Source organism: Mus caroli, unplaced genomic scaffold, assembly GCF_978045245.1.
Source record: "Mus caroli unplaced genomic scaffold, Mus_caroli_1 scaffold_6, whole genome shotgun sequence".
In the NCBI taxonomy this organism is placed as follows: Eukaryota; Metazoa; Chordata; class Mammalia; order Rodentia; family Muridae; genus Mus; species Mus caroli.
The window spans coordinates 81009770-81027835 of NW_028227261.1; the positions used below are offsets into that span (position 1 = coordinate 81009770).

Here is an 18066-nt window from a genome sequence, read left to right on the forward strand (position 1 = left end):
AGTGATAGACACCTTGTTTTGGTTTGGTTGTTTTGGTTTGGTTTCTCTCTCTCTCTCTCTCTCTCTCTCTCTCTCTCTCTCTCTCTCTCTCTCTCTCTCTCTCTCTCTCTCTCTCCTCTCTCTCTCTCTCTGAATAAATGTCACTTTTTGAGGCAAAAAGAAGGAACTGTGAACATTTTTCTTTTTCTTTGGGGTAGGCTCTGCCCCAGGAGCTGTCTCCTTCCCCCCAAACACTAAAGCATTTCCCTAACCTAGTCACCTCATTCCTAAAGGCTTTCCTACCCCAGCCAAATCTCCAAAAGTGTGTCAAGGGGCTAAAAACCATGGCTGGCCTCATTTGCTGAACCAAATCTACAGGGAGAACCACTGAATGAGGTTGTCCAGGGAATTGTCCTCAGGTGAGGGGAGCAGGGGAGAGAAAATGGTAGCCATTTTTACATTGTTTTGTGTTGCGGCCCGCCCGCGGTCCACAACACGAACGGTTCAACTGAGAATGGCAGTTCCCTGCAAAGAGAGGTAACTAGATAGGGCGGAAGAAAAGAATGAAGCCAGGACAACAAGTTCTGATCGAGGCTCAATTTAATATTTCCAAACACTCAGTTTATAAAGGAAGGGGGAGGGAACCCAATTTCCCGCCAAGTAACTCAGGGTCCAGTAGCAGGACGAACACGTGTGTGCCTCCAGGCAGCAGAGTCAGGTTCCAGCAGTGGGCGTGGCAGGATGAATGAGCCGGTAGCTCCACCCTAGAGCAGGCAGGTTCCAGGCTGGGGGAAGGGAGACCACATTTCCCCCCATTAGATAACAAAAATAAAAATAAAAAAGGGGTGGCCTGTGGCAGAAAAATTATCTATGTTCAATAGTTCTGCCTAAGTTCCTAGGGCTAAAGAAAAAACCTATTTCCGTGGGATTTCTTAACTATTCTAATGGTAAACTGTATCTGGCTAAGGCTGTAGGCTCTGACTTTATAATGCTAATTAGTGCTGAATAGGTAGCTACCTGTTTGCCTTTTAAGTAGGGCGTTGGAACCCTGGCTGAGTTTAGCTAAACAATTTTAGAATAACACTGAACTGATAATTATCCACAATTTTGGGTGACAGGCAGGGGAAACAGTGAGAAGCGATTAAGACTGGCTGGCTCCTAGTACAAGGCCAATTGGCTTTTTTATTTTTTGGGTGGGAGGCAGTGAAGGGCCTGCTCTTACGACAGCAAGGTCTCCAATCTCTCTCCCCCCTGTTAATTAAGTTTAAATAGGCAATGCTTAACAGAGGTGATCAAAAGATTTTCTCATCCGTAGATGAGTGGGCCTTTAACCTTGACTTGGGTGGACATTAACCTGATTCCTCCCGTGAGTATCGTAACAACTCACATCTGTGGCTCTTGGTATCTTTTGGGGAGGGGAGGCAGAGCCGTAAGTATTTTTAGTGTTTAGCTGGAGTCGGATACCAACCTCTTTCAAATCAGGTGTGTCGCACAGGGAACTCAGAAACGGTCAAACTGGACCTTCCCTCCGCAGTGATCTCCTGCGCCAAGCGGTACCCATACCGTATTCATATGATTATGAATCAGTATCGCAATTCTGAGTTATTGCGAGGCCTCTATGTGAGACTTGTCAACCTCAGATTTAGCAAGGCCTAGACAAGAATTATGTCAGTATTAACACCATTAATTTTGGTTAAAATAGGAGCTAAAAGTCTTTTCTCTTCATCTCTGTTATTCCCAGTAGCCTGAGGAACTAAGGACACCTTGCAGTAACAGCAAGGGTGAAAAGCCAGAGGCCAGTTAAGGGACTAAGCCTATATCTATCAAAATAAGAACTAATCTTTGTAAATATATATGAAATTTCTACTTCCCTAGCTCTCCTGGTAAATCTAAATCTTATCTTAGACTGAAAGGCCACATGCTGGGATGTCCTTGGAAGGGAGATTAGCAGAACCACCTGTTTGCTCTTAGGGGCTGGGCGGAGAACCGGAGAATGTAGATTGACCTGCTTGAGAGAAGGAAGAATACTAAACAATTAGAGTGTAGTAATGTAAATTTTCTGTTTGGAGAAGTCAAGGTACTTTATTTAGATGCAAATTGTAAAGCTAAAGTTTATCTCCGGCCTTTTGTAGGGGAATTGGCTCAGAGGAAACAGTGTTTTTTGAGAGCTTCCACTCCCAGCTCAAGAGGAATTTTAGTCCTCAAGGTGATACTTACGAGGAGAGACAGAATCTGTGTTTACCTGACGAATTAATCTCTCTGGTAGCCACCGTGCTTCATCTTCATCTCGTGAAAAAACACAAACCGACCCTCTTCCCCAAATTAGGACTGGATCTGGACCCTTCCATTTATTAGTCAGAGGATCCTTCCATTTTACCAATGCATAAGAATTAGAAGTAACTGGGTGCCAGTGGCGTTCCGCTGCAGACTGACCTTTAATGTCAGTTTGCAAAAAGTTTAGGACAAATAAGGTAAAGGCTCAACTGAGAATGGCAGTTCCCTGCAAAGAGAGGTAACTAGATAGGGCGGAAGAAAAGAATGAAGCCAGGACAACAAGTTCTGATCGAGGCTCAATTTAATATTTCCAAACACTCAGTTTATAAAGGAAGGGGGAGGGAACCCAATTTCCCGCCAAGTAACTCAGGGTCCAGTAGCAGGACGAACACGTGTGTGCCTCCAGGCAGCAGAGTCAGGTTCCAACAGTGGGCGTGGCAGGACGAATGAGCCGGTAGCTCCACCCTAGAGCAGGCAGGTTCCAGGCTGGGGGAAGGGAGACCACAGTTTTGTATAGTACTTATTGATTCAGGAAACAAACACAAAATTCTGAATAAAATTACTTGGAAACTGAAAAAAATCCCCACTTGTTCCAAAACAGTGGAATACTGGGGGTATTGTTCATGTAAGATAACAAGTGTTTTGTTTTGTTTTTTTTCCTTTTCTGTAAACAAGGTCAATTGTCACAGTTTAGTATTATGTGTGTTTGATTATATGTGGACTGGAAACATGTAGCCTTATGAATTTTGCCTTTATAAGCCCTGACTAATATAATTCAGGACAAATCTCTGGGAACACAGAGTCTCAAGTACAGACCCAGCAGGTATCCATGGTCCTGGCCAGTATTTAACAAAACCTCTTTGTTGCCCTGCTAATTAAGGTTGTAGTCTACCTTTGTCCAGATAGTCTTTTGACCTTTTTGCAATATGAAGGGCTTCCTTGACTGTTAAGTATTCTCCTTCTATCACCTTGTCTAGGGAGTTTAAAACTCGACACACTACCTACAAAGTGTCATGTAGCCTTGGTTAAGATTAAAGGTTCAACTTCCTTTCTTCTTATAACAACCCATTCAACTAGCACCTGAGATTCCTGGAATGACTCTCTATGCTAATGAGACATTTTGGTACAATAAACCTTAAGCCAATGACCTTTACCCATGTGGATATTCTGACCCCCTATCCCCAAAATTACAAAAGCCTTGAATCACACTGAGTAAAGTTGATCTGCCTTCCCATAGTTGTTCCATGTGTCATTTGCATATGTACTCAGAAGGCTTCCAAATCCTTAATCTGTCTGTCCCTTTGTCCTCATGGACTGATATCAGTCAATAATCCCTGAAAGTTGGGAGGGTGACACCTTTCATTTATCAAAATGTATTCAAGATCAGACTGGTGTATCTGAACCTCAGACCCATAACAATCATCACATTTGGGTCTTCTATATAAACCTTTATACTAATGCTAGCTAACTTCACAATGATCTATAAACCCATAGGCTCTGTGTATGCAGACTTCCCTAAGTCTTCAGAATCTACTCTAGAATATTAGCAGTTATGAATATCATCATAGGTGCTGCTGTCTTATACCAGACTACCTCCCTTTGGGTGCTTTCTCTTCCAGGTATAGCTACAAGAATTAAGACACCATTCACTATGACTCTACAGCTTTCCATTCCTTTTCTCAGTTATCACAAAGCTTCCTCATCTCCCTACACAGTTACAGGCAATCCAACTGTGGGTAATTCAGCACAGGTTACTTATTAACTAAACGTGTTTCTTTATGCCAAGGGACTCTCCCTATCCCTCAGAAACCATCAATAATAGACAACTCACTTTGTTTATTGGAATCAAAGAATTTCTCATTTCAGAATCTCATGGTATGGTACTGCCAGATTAGCTGTGGCATTAATAACTCACTTAATACAGCTGATACTTGAAATCTACTTCTAAGCTCCTCTTTCTCAAATCTCTGTTCTATATCCCTATAATCTAAAAAAGTGATGCTTAACCCCAATACTTGAGAGGTAAGCTGGCATGTGTCTCCTTGTAGGAGGCTTCTCTACTTTTGCTGCTGAGATCCACGAACGTTATCTGCTGCTCTTTGGATCTTTATTCCTGTTTTATCCTGCTCCTGCTGAGTTCCTGCCCTCCACAGAGCTTCTACCTGCTCAACATTCTACCAGAATCCTATCTTCACAGGATTCTATCTTCACCCCTCCACCACAACCCAGGATTCTTCCCTTCCTTCCCAACTGCTAAGTCTCTAGGTTTTCTAGGAATTCTGTATGCCACTGACTTAAAACAAAACCTTAGCATTAAGTCACTTGTTCCCTGGCTTTGATGTGCCCAACTGCACACCCCAAAACACCATCAAGGAACCCACTTATGATCTCATATGCAATTAAATATACAAACAGAACAGTCTGCCCAACCCTCCCTCTTTCAGCAGATTTTAACTGCCTAAAGCCCTTCATCATGGGGCAGAGGGCTCATGAAATTTTTCCCATCCATGTTTGCATGTCTACTGGTGTTGTGGTTCTGAAGGTTTTATTAAGCATTCATATTGCTGAGGCTTCACATGTATCATTAATTTGTCTTATCTAGAAGATTCAATCCTGCAGCTGACTTTCTGGTCTTGCGCAATCTTCCCACCTACTCTTTCATAATGTTCCTGAGCCTTAAGTATGTAAAGATATTTAAATTGGGGGCTCCACAGGCAGGTATTCTCCAGTATGTTGATTACATGTGACTTTCTACACTGGTCTTCATCTGTTGCAAAAGAAGTATTTTTAGTGAGGGTTCAGAGCAATATTTATAAGAATGTGTATTTAGAAAGTAGTTAGGAGTTAGTTATACAGTTTTAGGAAAGTAGTAATAATAGGTCGAACTCTGAGTTCTAGGACCTCACTGTTTTAAGTTTGATTTTCCTCCTGAGTAAAACTTGAAGTGCCACTCTTAGAATCTCTTGGTATAGCATCTTTACCATATACAGTATTGCAGAATATGCTCTGGCCCCTGGATCTTATAAGCTAAATCCCCTTACCCATGCTGAGTCTTAAGTGTGGGGCCTGTTTTATAGATGTATCAATTGGGACTGGTCACCTCACTGTCAGCTGTTATATGAACTGTGAAAACACATGGGTTATTATAATTATCTTTGTCTACTACAAAAAAAATCTTATATGACTGAGATTTGAGAGCTTCACTTCTGTGATTATAAGGATAAGTATCAAGAATGTAGTTTTAGATTGTACTGGTTTGGGAAAGCGGTAATATTACGTTTCCCTGTCGGTTCCATAGCCTCACCAATCACTGGAAATTTTGGCTAAATTTATGGTAACAGGCATAAGTCCTCTCTTACTGAGTAGGGCTAAAGTCTACTTAGACATCTGTGGGTTAGTGGCAAAATATAACAGAATGCCACTATCGCATTCTTATGAGTATCTAACTCTTTTTAGTTCTTTGACAATTTTGTACAATGATTAGTTTTTCCACAACCACCACCTCCCAACTCTTCTATCATTCTACCTTATGTACTTAAAAGTAGTTCAATTAAGCAAATTGAGACATCAAGTTTAATCTGTTCTATTCATGGATGTGGGGATTTCACTGTATCACTGTCAACCTACAGGTGGCAGTCCAAAGACACCCACCATCTATAAAAAGGCTTCAATCTGCACAATCAAAGACAAAGCCAAGAGGATTCTTTCCAGTTTGTCCATGCACCTGTGGGTGAGTAGGTGGAGAAGCACCCTCATAGAGGGCAAAGGGAAGGGGAGGAGAGGGGGAATAGGATAGGGAATTTGTGGAGGGGTAACAGGGAAGGGAGGTATTATTTGAAATGTAAATGAATAAAATGATTAATAAGAACAAAGCCAACAACCAGAAAGCTATGTTATAAATGTAAAAAATAAATTAATAATCCCAAATTGATTTCCCATACTTATATTCAGAACACAGGTGTATATCCTTTTTTTGGAACCTGGAAGCTATACTAGTATGCACTTAAATATAGAAAAAGATGGTTGAAGAATGGAGGATGGGCTAAGCAGTATGAAAGAAATTGAGAATCTATTTTTCCCAGTCTTTTAATGACACATATGTCATATGAACAATGTCTGTTGAAATATTAACTAGATGGTGTGCATTAGAATACACTGAATGTAGTTACAAAAGCTAGGATATCTTTTAATACGAAGAACTAAGGATATATCTCAACATAAAGTGCAGTTTTCATTATGCATGTGTTCTGGGTCCAATCTCTAGTATCACAGAAAGACACATTGAAGATGAAGGAGACAAGGAAACAAAAGGATGTTGAGTAAATTCTCGCACTTTTTCTGTAAGGCCCTATGTAAAACATATGCATGTGTGTAGCTTGCATTGTGATACTAACACGAGTTCTTGGGAACAAAGCAAGAATGGAAAGATTATGGGTTAAAGTGAGCTATTTGTGTGTCGAGTTGACAAGTGTGGAGCCTTCTAGTTGTTTTCAGTTATCAACCTGACAGAGCCCAGAATTATAAGAGGGGACCTCAGTTAAGAAACTATATCAATCAGACTGGCATGTGGGCATGTCAGTGGGGCATTTTTCTTGATTACTAATTGATGTGTGAGGTCCCAGTGGGAGTAGTACTTATCCCTCAGCAGGTGGTCCTGAGTTCATTATAAAGTTGAGTATGAGCAAGAAAAACCAAGCCAGTTAACAGCACTCCACAATGGTTTCTGCTTCAGTTCTTGTTTAAGCTCCTGCCCTGGCCTCCTTTAGTGATGCATTATAACTTGAATGTACAAGCTGGTATAAACCCTTTCCTAAACAGTAGCCTTTGCTCATAATGGTCATCATCATGAAAGAGAAGCAAACTCTAAAAATATATAAGAAAAAAGAAGAAACTCATCTCATGATTTCAATCACTCTTTCAATTGCTATTCGAAATCCTGGGAAAAGGCTACGTTTGTCCACACTAGACTACACACATCTCATACCTGAACTATATGGGATGGGAGAATGCTGCAAAGAGTTTCATATGGTCTCCGTAAAATTCGAGAAAGTCTTATGGAGTAAGTCTGACTTTTTTTGTGAAGAGACAGGACTATATTACTTATCTCCATATTAGAGAAAACTACAGGGTTATAGAAGCCAAACCCCTTGTAAATACAGACATAAATCTAAAGCCTTAAATCTAAAACCTGGACTCAGATTCAAAACCATCTATCACAGGTCATGTTTTCAACTACACATTACTATACATTGCTGTGATGCTCTCCATAGAAGTCTAGCAAATTATATGATAGTTTACTTTGACCAGTGAGATTTTATTTCTTAAACAAAATTTAATTAGTGAGAAAAAAACATATAGTTAAGTTGTTTTCATAACAATCCATGAGAGGTGTGTATAGAAAGTAGGAAAATATTTTATTTATTTTATTTTATTTTATTTTTATGGTTTAAGAACTTTATTGTAGAAAGGCAGGGGGAAAGAGTAAAGGTAGAGAAAGGCTAGCCATGGTCATGTGGAGAGAGGGGGGAAGGGAAAGAGAGAAGGAGGGCTAGAGAGTAAGAAAAGTGAGAACTTAAAGAGTGAAAATATTTTATTAAACTAAGAAAAAATGGAGGTCTTTTCAAGAATAGCATTATAACTTCATGGCACAGTACCTGCAATGCCAAGTACTGCAAGGTTATAAAAATTTTTGTGAAAAAAATAAAATTTCAAATAACATTTATTTAGCAATATCAACTCATTTGAATCAAGAATCATATTAATAAAATAATGCAGCATCATATATATCTTTATGAAAGTGATTTAATCTCCTCCTTCCCTCTAAAAAAAAATTACTTTTCCTTTTTTCTTTTGTTCCCTCTTGCCCAAGTACTTTTAAAATTAGCAATAAGTGATTGCTTAAGGCAATTCTCAAAGCTTTTTATGAATGCAAATGGTGACTATCTTATACCAAAGTGTCATGTCAGTCCCTCTAGGAAGTATGGTATCTGCTGCTGCCAGGTTGCTGCTTCACCTCCAGGTGATGAATAATCTGTTATCAACCCACATTCCTCAGGTTCCCTTCCTTTGTCTCACCGTCCACTATTTGTTAAAATCATGGGTAGCCATCACTCTGTGAAAGTCCCTTCTTTTTGTGAGGCAGTCTTCCATCCCCCTGCTATCTATAAGCTGCCTGAGAACTCTCACTCACTACTCTTGCATGGGCAGGGGGGGAAACCCATTAGTTTCTTCTTCCACTTTCTTTCTTTTTGTTCTGGAGGCATCTTAATCTTCTTTTTGTCCAATTTTTAAATTTATTTATTTATTTATTTATTTACATCTCCAACACCGTCCCCACTCCCAGTCTCAACCTCCCAGAGTCCCACTCCCTATTCCTACTCCCTTTCTTCTCTGAGGGGGAGTCCCCCCACTACCCTCCCCCCCCACTTTAGCTCATCAAGTCTCACAGGGTTAGGTGCATCCTCTCCCACTGCAACCAGACAAGGCAGCCCTATGTGCTGAGTCCTCTGTCCAATATTTGACTATGGATATCTACTTCTGTTCCAGTCTGCTGCTGGGTAGCACCTCTCAGAGGATAGTTATGCTAGGGTCCTGTCTTCAAGCATAACAGAGTATCATTAATAGTGTCAGGGATTGGTGCTTGCCCATGGGTTGGGTCTCAAGTTGTGCTGGTTATTGGTTGGCCATCCCTTCAGTCTCTGTTCCATCTTTGTCCCTGCATTACTTTTAGACAGGAAAAATTTTGGGTCAAAAGTTTTGTGGTTGATGGGTTAATGTCCTTATCACTCCACTTAAGGGGGTCCTGCCTGGCTAGAGGGTAGCCTATTCTGGTTTCATGTCCTCACTGATGGGCATCTCAGCTACTGTACACCTGCATTGATCCTAGGAGCCTCCCCTATCCCAGGTCTCTGGGAATTCCTAGAGATTACCCCAACCACTCACCCATAGCAGCTTCAGATTTTTTTTCATTAGTTCATTCTCCTGCCCCTCTGACTCTCTCTCCTGTCTCTCTCCACATATGATCTTGCCCCTCCCATTCTCCTCCCCATCCCCTATCCCACCCAGTTCCCTTCCTTTGTCAGTCTCCAATGACTATTTTATTCCCCCTTCTAAGTGAGATTCAAGCAATTTGCCCAATAAAGGGACTTCTTTTTGTCATTTTGTATATTGTGTGTGAGCACACACACACACACACACATATATATATATATATATATATATATATATATATAGAGAGAGAGAGAGAGAGAGAGAGAGAGAGAGACAGAGACAGAGACAGAGAGACAGAGAGACAGAGAGACAGAGACAGAGAGACAGAGACAGAGACAGAGAGAGAAACACACACCGTTCTATAAAGTTGTCGACTTTGCTTATAACTCCAAGGCTTCTTTATGAAATGTCCTATCATATTGATAGTTAAAAAAATGTCAGAGCTCCTCATCAATATCTGTAATGTTTTTGTTGTCATGTCTTTTCAAGTGAAAAATGTTTATACTTATATATTTCTACAAAATTTCCATGTTTCTGAGGAAGCAAATTTAATAAAGAACACAACTGACAGGAAATGCATTTTTCTCTCCAATTCATCACCATTACTATTTCAAAAATGTACATTATTATCTTAATTCTAAATTTTAAAATTCTGACCTGGGTTTGTAATAATGAGATTTAAAAATGATTTTACTCTACAACCTTATAGCTTATCATAAATATTTTTATATGGCAGAAGCTTTGTTATTTACAATCTATTATCTTAGAAACAGCAGAAAATTCATTCATGATATTTATCTTAGCTACATAGTTGTCTTAGTTAGGGTTTTATTGCTGTGATGAATACTATGACCAAGGAACCTCTTATAAAGGTAATCATTTAATTGAGGCTGGCTTACAGTTTTAGAGGTTTAGTCCATTATTATCATGACAGGAAGCATGGCCACACACAGGCAGACATGGTGCTGGAAGAGTAGCTCAGAGTTCTACATCATGATCCAAAGACAGCTAGGAGGAGACTGCCTTCCACAAGCAGCTAGGAGGATCACACTGGCCAAACTGGAGCATATAGGTGAAACCTCAAAAACCCACCTCCACAGTGGTGCACTTTCTATAATAAGGCTATACTTCTTCCAATAAGGCCACATCTTCCAATATTGCCAATTCCCATGGCACAAGCACAATCAAATCCAAATCACCAGAATAGTTCTTCTTATTATATTGAGCAAATATAAACCACCAAATCAATATTTTCTCTTCCATCATCATCTACTATTATGTACCATTTAATTCATATTTATTTTAACCTATCAATTAGTGAGCCATGCAGAAAGTCTGTGTCTCAGTTGCCAAAACAGAATAAATTTCTCTCTGTCAACATTAAGCTTTATTATTATACAGTACAGGTATAGATACATGGTACATATTCTTCATATTCTCTCTGGAGCTTCTGGTATCAATTGATACCTAGGAATTTGAAGAATAGGAGAGTCTATCACAATTCCTCAGAAATTGCTCTTTTAGTTCACTCCTTTCATTCGGGAGCCTGTTGCAAAGGTTTATGGCTATATTCCAGCACTCAGAGACTAAGACAAGATGTTTGTCACAATTTTAAGGCCAGCCTGGGCTACACAGTGAGCTCCTGGCCTTCTTTTTCTTTTTATTTTTTTTTATTTATTTATTTTTTATTACGTATTTTCCTCAATTACATTTCCAATGCTATCCCAAAAGTCCCCCATACCCACTCCCACTTCCCTACCCACCCATTCCTATTCTTTTGGCCCTGGCATTCCCCTGTATTGGGGCATATAAAGTTTGCAAGTCCAATGGGCCTCTCTTTCCAGTGATGGCCGACTAGGCCATCTTTTGATACATATGCAACTAGAGACAAGAGCTCCGGGGTACTGGTTAGTTCATATTGTTGTTCCAACTATAGGGTTGCAGATCCCTTTAGCTCCTTGGGTACTTTCTCTAGTTTCTCCATTGGGAGCCCTGTGATCCATCCAATAGCTGACAGTGAGCATCCACTTCTGTGTCTGTTTGGCCCCGGCATAGTTTCACAAGAGAGAGCTATATCTGGGTCCTTTCAGCAAAATCTTGCTAGTGTATGCAATGGTGTCAGCGTTTGGAAGCTGATTATGGGGTGGATCCCTGGATATGGCAGTCTCTAGATGGTCCATCCTTTCATCACAGCTCCAAACTCTGTCTCTGTAACTCCTTCCATGGGTGTTTTGTTCCAAATTCTAAGAAGGGGCACAGTGCCAAGTAGACCAATGGAATAGAATTGAAGCTCCTGGCCTTCTTATACATTAAGATCCTGTCTCAAAAAAAAAAAAAAAAAAAAGCAAAGGGAAAAAAAGATTAAAACTTAGTGAGGAATAAGTGAGTGAGATATACTGGTGGACTTTCCTATGAGATTTGTTTAGACACTAATATACTTTACTTTTCTTTCATTCTTAAATTTTTTTAGTCCATATATAATAAATGGTCTGTGGGTTCATTCTCTTTAGAATGAAATGAACTTGACTAAAATTATATGTGCAGTTACCCAAGATTCTCATATATCTATCTTTTAAGTTATATATATATATATATATATATATATATATATATATATATATATATATAAAGAAATTGAAGATATAAAGAAAATTGAAGATAACACCAAGGTCTGTGTCCTTTTGAACATCAAGTTACTAGAAGACGAGGGCTGATGAGGATGACCTAGAGAGAAGTCATCTATGAGGACAGGTAAACAGGGCTCTTTACTAGGACCTCTCTGAAGGAGGCAACTCCTTCAGAAAGGAAGGTAGGTTCTAGGGAGAGGTAAGTTCCCATGAGTGTATGGGTTTCTCTGGTACATCTTATATCAAAGATCCTTGATCAGAACATCAAATAACTATACAGAGACAAAGACAAAAGGAGATAAAGAGGACGCTGATTACGATGATTAGATTTTCTGGCTCCATATCCACAGAGGAGTGAAGAAATCTAAGCATTTTTTGGACTTAAAATATGAGTAAAATAAAAATTCACATTTCACAAACAAGTGTGTGTGGGTCTCATGATGTTCTGCTTTGAAAATTGCTACTACTATTACTATATTTATTTTTACCTTTTTGAAACAAAATATCATTGTGCAGTCCAAGCTGGCCACAAACTCATAATCCTTCTGCCTTAGACTTCCAACTATGGAAAGTTTAGATAACAGCTCTATGTTTAAGATATTTTACTTTATGCTCTATATTAATTCTTTGTAATTGGATCAGAAACATACACAAAAACAATTCAGTCTTTTTTACAAGTCTAAGCCATTAGAGTTGTTAAGTTGATTTATTCACCCCCACAAAGCCCTAAGGACCCATTCTAACTCACTTTACAAATACAGAAAATCACACAATCCTTACAGGTGAAGTGTTTTTATTTTATGCAATGACCAAAACCCTGTCTGTGCATAAATAAAGGGCACTTGGTAATCAGTACCATCATCTGCCTTTCCCCAGGGTCTGCTTTCACACTTCTTAAAATTAATGCTCAATTCAACCACTACACATTAGAGAAGTTACTATGCCACTTCTTTAAATATGCCTTCCTATCACTTTTTAGATAATTTACTGTACATATTTTATTTACAGTTTTTTATACTTTCTTAGTATGAATTGGGATCACATTTCTATTTGAGCCATTTGTAACCAAAGCAAAATAACCTAAATAATATAAAATGTTGAAGTACAGTATAAAGATACAAAAGCAGTTATACTACTAGATAGGAATGTAATTATAGTGTCATATGTTTATAGTCCACAATTCTGTTTAGGGATCATACAGACATAGATTACTGATTTGAATGAAAGACATAAGTTTGTAGCAAAGCTTTGCAGTTACAAAAATTATCAAAGAATTACACATTTTATGTTTATTCCACCTTTCTCTCATATTCCTAGATCCTTCACCAATGTTATCTGAGGGGAAAAAAAAAACAAAAACAAAAGCAAGACAAGTGAAGTCAGAATCATTAGTGTTATTAAGGAGTAAAGCAAATAAATTAAAATTTAGCAGTCATAAGCCAGAGGATAGCAAGGTCAATGCTATGAAAGGAAAAAGACAGTTGCCGGAAAGCTGCACTCTGAATCTCAGCCCAGTGAAATTCACTTCTTTGTGGAGTGGTACAGAAATGGATCTTTTCCTGCTAAGGTAATATGAATGTAAGTTCTTTTTCAATGACTGTTAAAAGGCAAATGTGTGTGTCATGGTAATTATAGCTGGCTGTTACAGAGTGGGACTGGAACACATGTGTGGATTCTAGAGTGACATATACTGTACTTCTTTGATGGGTATAGTAGACACACTAGCAAAAAATGGGGGGGTGAGAAAGAAGGAACACAGAAGTAGAAGACAAAGGCAAATGGGACTTCTCTTATATCCTTGCAACATTTAGATGGAATCGACTTCAATATTGTCCACTCTACTTTGACAAGGCTTTGGTTCAGAGCCCAATCTCAATAGCATGACACAGTTTTCTGAGAGAATACTCAGAAGGTGTCTTCTTAAACAACAAACCAATTTTTAGTGGTGGATCCACTCTTCATAGTTGTGTCTGTGTGGGACTGATAACTAATCACTACCTTCAGAGGAAATCCTAGTCTTTCCTTTTATACCCTGTCTATGGATGTTATTGCATCGCTGTTATCACATTCAGTAGTCTATATAACTATTTTATCACCCTTATCTCCCATATTAACAACAGCCCCATATACATCATCATGTACTCATCAAAAGATTCTCCTATAAGGCACAGCAGTATCTCCAGCAAAAAGTAATCAAGGTCATTTCAGCATTGCTGTTTGTTCAATGTATTTAGCAATCATTCTCCTAATTTTTTTTTCATCTTTCCACATAGGCTCAATAGGCTCAATACAGTCCTAAAAAGAATGAGTAGTCACAGAAAGGCATTAAATTATTCAACAACTGGATATAGTGGTAGAGAGCCAAAAAAAAAAAAAAAAAGTCTTCAATAGTATCAATAGTAGAGTAGAGAGCAATGGAAGGTTTGCTTGTCAAGTCTTGTTTTTATCGTTTTTTAAAAGGAGTGCTTCCTTGTTCCATAGAGGATATTTAACAAAGGGCTCTTGGTTAACAACATCATGATTAAATCCTGTTATTGCCTCTTCAGCAGGTGGATGATTAGTGGTAGAAGTGGTTTCCAGTTCCACAGTCACCATCTTAGATCCATCTCATGCCTTCCTATCTTAAACAGAATAAACAGGTTGTTAAAATATTTCCAAAAGGAATAGATAGATCATTTAGGCCCTTAGCCCAAGTAATATTCTTATAATAATCTCTAGATATTTCTCTTCTGAGACATTCTAAAAATTAAGCTTCCCCTAAAATACTTCAGTTTGTTCTAAACTTCAGAACTCATCAGTATCAACTTTTATGATTACCTCTCTTGATTTCAACACAGACTTTCCCTATCTGCCCCAATCCCCCTCTTCTGGACTGAAGGAACCACAGAGAACTTTATAAGTCTTCTGTATCTCTACTCACATCATTTTGTTACTCTCTCCTTTTTGGTTCTCCTTCATTTCTTCCAATTTGGCCCAATATTCTAGTTTGTAGCTTTCTTTCCACTCCTTAAAATTCACTTTCTATGAACTGAGCAATGGTTCCCTATGCAAAGCTGACACAAGCTACTCTTCCTGAGATGAGCTTAGTATTTTCAAGTGTTTCTAAATTATGTAAAGCTTGGGAATTTTTCCACTATCTTACTCAACTCATTATTTACACCTCTCTTTTTTTCCTTTGTTCCTCTTATCTATCATATACTCTACCAGCTGCAACTGACCCTGGAGCCATTGATTAGTCCACATTAATCCATGTAGCAGGATAACCCACTCAGAGTTAAAATGTCTTAGCCCTCCCTAGAAACCAGGGAGGTTGGCCTTATCACATAATTTTAGAGATGAAGAAATTAAAGCACTAGGTCAAATAACTTTGCTAAGCTCATGAAGTTAGAACATCCTGGCAGAGCCAGGATTCAAAGCCATTAGTCTATATATTCCTAAGTATATGATCTTTCATACAGCTGTGCTAAGACCTCTCTATAGAATAATAATATCATCTGTTACTAATCATCATGAAAATTTTGTTTAAAAATTCATTAAATTGAAACGTACCTGATTACCACAGATTGAATAAATAGCTGAGGGAAAACTATAATGGTTGGCAGGTCTCCTTTTTAGATATTAAACATGCTGGGAAGCACCATGTTTTTTTCTATGAAGATAAATAACATAAATACAACATGTCCTCCAGAAACTAAATATATTTACAGAGACAGGGAATAAATCAGGTTTTGGCACCAATGAAAGGACACATTTGGGGCTTTTCAAGTAAAAGATATTCAATTCCTATGATAAGCATTGCTCACTGTTAAAGGACACATGGAGACACCTGTTCAGTAATGGCAAGGGAAGAAGTAAATAAGAGAAGAGGAACGTCAACACAAGACAGCCACTGAATAAGGGCAGGGCACACAGGAGAAGTGGTGCAGACTACCCCACGGGTACAGAAGAGCCTTGGTTTATATAAACCTGCATATGAGAAGCAATTCTCTATGATAAAACGATGAATCATATATGGAAAAGGAAGCATTCTAAAGGAAACACACTGCTAAAACTTTAAGGCACCAAAGGAAGAAACTGAAAAGGACACTAGAAAAGTAAACGCTTATTATGAAGCAATAAAGACTGTGTTACTCAAAGTCATTTACATATTCAACACAACCACTATAAAATTTTCAATTACAAGACTGAGAAGTGTCTCAGTGGTTAAGAGCACTTACTGCTCTAGCAAAGGGCCCAAGCACAGTTCTCAGCATTTACATGGCTGCTCCCTATCATCTGTAACTACAGTTCCAAAGTATCTGATGCCTCTTTTGACCTCTTCAGGCTCATGCATACACATGGTGCACACACATGTACTTAGGTATATATGCATAAAATAAATGTTTTCAATTTAAATTACTCTTTTCATAAAACTAGAAATATATCTCCAAAAGTTCATACTGAAGAATAAAAGACCCACAATAGACAAAATTCTTATCAGGAAGAGCAATGCTGGGAATATTACATTTTAAATCTTACTACAGAGGTATAGTTACAAACTACAAAGCAAAGTGTTTTCACAAAATTTGAAGTATAGAACAATGGAGCATAATAAAAGACACCAAAACAAGCCCACCCAACTACATACACTCACCTAATTTTTTACAAAAATGTTAAACACTTTTTAAAAAGAGAGCCTATTCACCCAAAGATGGTGACAGAACTGAATGTCCATATGTAGAAGAATAAAATTGGATTTCTATGACTCATCCTGTATAAACACACACACACACACACACACACCAGTTCAAAACTAGATGAAAGACTTTAATGTAAGACCTAAAGTTTTAAATGTGCAAGAAGAAAACTTCGATACAATATTATAAGATATAGCATATCAAAGAGTTCATGAAAGGGGCTCCAATTATACAGAAAATAATACCAAGAATTAACAACTGGGATGACATGAAAGTAAAATGCTTCTTTGTCAGTAATAATTAATAATAATAATAATAATAATAATAATAATAATGATACAGGATATCAAATGAGAGCAATATTTGCATGTGACAGAGTACTGATAATCTAAAATGCATAGTGTATCATTTGGGGTTCTTTTGAGCAGTGCCTCTCAATTTGCTCAATGCTGAGACACTTGAATACAGTTGCTCATGTAGTAGTGAGCCCAAGCCATAAAATTATTTCGTTGCTCTTTATAAATATAATTTTGCTATTGCTGTGAATTGTAATGTAAATATCTGATATGCAGGATATCTGATATGTGACCCCTAAAGGATTTGAAACCCACAGATGGAAATCAGATGCTCTAGAGCAATAGAACTATTAGAATTATTATGCATTTTAAAGGTATTTAAAATATATAATAAGATATTGGCTTGCATTTCATTGTTAAGATTGTCCACAAATGGCTGGCTTTACACTGGATATGCTCTAGACCTGGTAGTGATGATCAATTCATTAGGCTGTATGCTTCAGAACTCTCAATTTTCAGTATACCTTGGAAAGTCAACAATGGCAGGTTCCAAAGTCAGTGGGAGAATAACTTTGGCAGAGGAAATAGTGTGTCAATGGCTGGAGCAGCAACAGAAGAGGTGTGTTCACCAGAAAAAAAAAAGTGATCTCCTGGGCATTTTCCCAAAAGTCTCTATTCTCTTATAAAATTTCTACACATTCATATCTATACATGGTCTATTAACAATAGCTAGGGAATTAAATTATCCTAGATATCTAACAACAGATGAATTAATAATAAAAATGTAGGCATATACACAATGGAAGTTCATTCAGCACTTAATAAAAATGAAATTATGGAATTTGCAGAAAATTAAGGAAAATGAAAACTATTATATAGAGTGAGGTACCTAAGGACTAGAAAGACAAACACCATATGTTCTTTCTCATATGCAGATCCTAGCCTTGTAAGTTTTAGATTTCTGGGTTTAATATGAAGTGAGCACTTATAGAAAAATGTAACAGAGAAATGACAGATGGTAGGTAAAAATTCTTTGGATGGGGAAGAACAAAGCACATGTGCAAGTAAATGACATCAATAATAAGGGTGGAGAGGTTTTAATAGAAATGATGGTAGAGCAATAAGGAGAAGAATGATGCCAGGGGTGGGGTCAGCCAAATCTAAGAACTGCAGGGGAAAAAATTATGAAAGCATACAATTGTATATTTTAGTAAAAGTGTATAA

The 18066-nt window shown here is 38.1% G+C and overlaps 1 pseudogene; it reads right to left on the minus strand.

Moving 5' to 3' along the window:
- Positions 1-13790: 13790 nt before the first annotated feature.
- On the minus strand, positions 13791-14465 carry LOC110293731 (eukaryotic translation initiation factor 4E pseudogene; annotated as a pseudogene).
- Positions 14466-18066: the final 3601 nt, after the last annotated feature.